A 2,500-nucleotide genomic window follows, 5' to 3' on the forward strand; every position below is an offset into this window, starting at 1 on the left:
AAGGTTTGGCTAGTTTTGGTTAAGTTTCGTCAGAACACTCAGGTTTATGGGATTCTATTGCTGATTTTATTATTATTGTTTATTTGTTATTTACTGTATATTTATTAGTTTTTATTACTTATTTATTGCTATTATTACTATTTATTACTGTTATCACTGTTCTTATTGCCTGTTTTGAATGGAAGGGACAGTTTAGCTAGTTTTGGTCAAGTTTGGTCAGAACACTCAGGTTCATGACACCCTATTGTCTATTCATTACTATTAACACTATCTTTATTACTGTGTCTTCAATGGCGGGACAGTTTAGCTAGGTTTGTTTAAGTTAGGTAAGAACACTCGGGTTTATGACACTCTATTGCCTATTTATTACTATTACCACTGTTGTTATTGGCTGTGTCTTGAATGGAGGCACAGTTTGGTTAGGTCAGCGAGGCGTGGCACTTTTGGCCTCAATATTTCCCAGGGTAATGAGAGGCGGGATGGGGCTCGCTGGGTCACATAATGGGTAATCGATGCTCATTCTGCAATTAACGACAAAATGGACTGGTGTTTATGTCCACTGTGTGTGTGTGTGTGTGTGTGTGTGTGTGTGTGTGTGTGTGTGTGTGTGTGTTTACCAATCTGTCTATCTATTTATTTTCTATCTTTTTCTATCTAATTCCAGGAGTGGTGTGTGTGTGTGTGTGTGTGTGTGTGTGTGTGTGTGTGTGTGTGTGTGTGTGTGTGTATGGGGACAACAAAACGTGATTTATCGACGGCATAAATATTTGTTTTACTTTTTTGTGTTTTGTTGTTGCTTTACATATTATAATTGGTACAACCGCTGCTTCTACTACTACTACTACTGCTACTGCTACTACTACTACTACTATTACTACTACTACTACTACCACAACTACTACCTAAGAAAACCAACGAAAGAAAATACACAAGAAAAAAATGAGCAAAAAAAAAAAAAAAAAAAAAACATAAATCAAGAAAAAAATAAATAAAAACATTGGAAAGAAAACGCAAAACATGAAGAAAGATTTGTATTGGAAAGAGAGAGAGAGAGAGAGAGAGAGAGAGAGAGAGAGAGAGAGAGAGAGAGAGAGAGAGAGAGAGAGAGAGAGAGAGAGGGCAGGTGACACACAATTCACAAGGATACACAGGTGTGGGCGTAATTACAGGTGTGTGTTGGTGAGAGATTTACTAACCCCTTCAATCACCAAGGAGGAGGAGGAGGAGGAGGAGGAGGAGGAGGAGGAGGAGGAGGAGGAGGAGGAGGAGGAGGAGGAGGAGGAGGAGGAGGAGGAGGAGGAGGAGAGTAAGGAGTGTAAAATGTACAGAAAAGAAGAGAAAATAGGAGTACTAAGGAAGAATAAGGAGGAAAAGAGGAAAATATGAAAGCATAAACATGGAGAGGAAAATAGAGTGAAAATTAATTGAAAAGAGAAAGAAGATGAACAGGAAGACGCAGAGGAAGAGGAAGAGGAGGAGGTAGAAGAGGAAGAGGATGAGAAGGAAACTTAACGTACACTATATATATTCTTCCTCTTCCTCTTCCTCTTCCACCTCCTCTTCCTGTTTCCTTCCTCCTCCATATATTTCCCTCTCTCTCTCTCTCTCTCTCTCTCTCTCTCTCTCTCTCTCTCTCTCTCTCTCTCTCTCTCTCCTTAATCACTTCTTCCCTTTACGTCTCATTTATTTTTCCTCTTGCTCTTCTTCCTTCCCCTCCATCTCCTTCTCCTCTTCTTTCGCATTATTTTCCTCCTCCTCCTCCTCCTCCTCCTCCTCCTCCTCCTCCTCCTCCTCCTCCTCCTCTTCATCTTTCTCTTATAACTTCATTCTGATTTTTTTTACCTTTCTCCAATTGTCCTCCTCCTCCTCCTCCTCCTCCTCCTCCTCCTCCTCCTCCTCCTCCTCCTGCAAGGCCATTCCATTACGCCATTGACCCAAAAGTAAACAAAGAATGACGTCATACGCAGAATTTGGCAAAAAAAAAAAATAATAAAGGGAGTAAATGTGCTTAGGTTTAGGTGGTGGTGGTGGTGGTGGTGGTGGTGGTGGTGGTGGTGGTGGTGGTGGTGGTGGTGGTGGTGGTGGTGGTGGTGTAATTAACCTATTCATTGTTATTTAAGGATTTGATATTTATTTATTTATTTATTTATTTATTTACCTATTTATTTATTTTCATTTTTTGAGAATTTATGTTAGTGGAGATGATAAGGAGGATAAGGAAGAAGAGGAGGAGGAGGAGGAGGAGGAGGAGGAAGAAGAGGAGGAGGAAGGTAGGAGGAGGAGATAAAGATGAATATGTAAGGAAAAAGAAGATTAAGAAGAAGATTAAGATGAAAAGGATAAAAGATGATGATGATGATGATGATGATGATGGTGGTGGTGATAATGACACACACACACACACACACACACACACACACACACACACACACACACACACACACACACACACACACATAATAATAATAATAATAATAATAATAATAATAATAATAATAAT

This window comes from Portunus trituberculatus, chromosome 34 (assembly GCF_017591435.1).
Source record: "Portunus trituberculatus isolate SZX2019 chromosome 34, ASM1759143v1, whole genome shotgun sequence".
Classification (NCBI taxonomy): Eukaryota; Metazoa; Arthropoda; class Malacostraca; order Decapoda; family Portunidae; genus Portunus; species Portunus trituberculatus.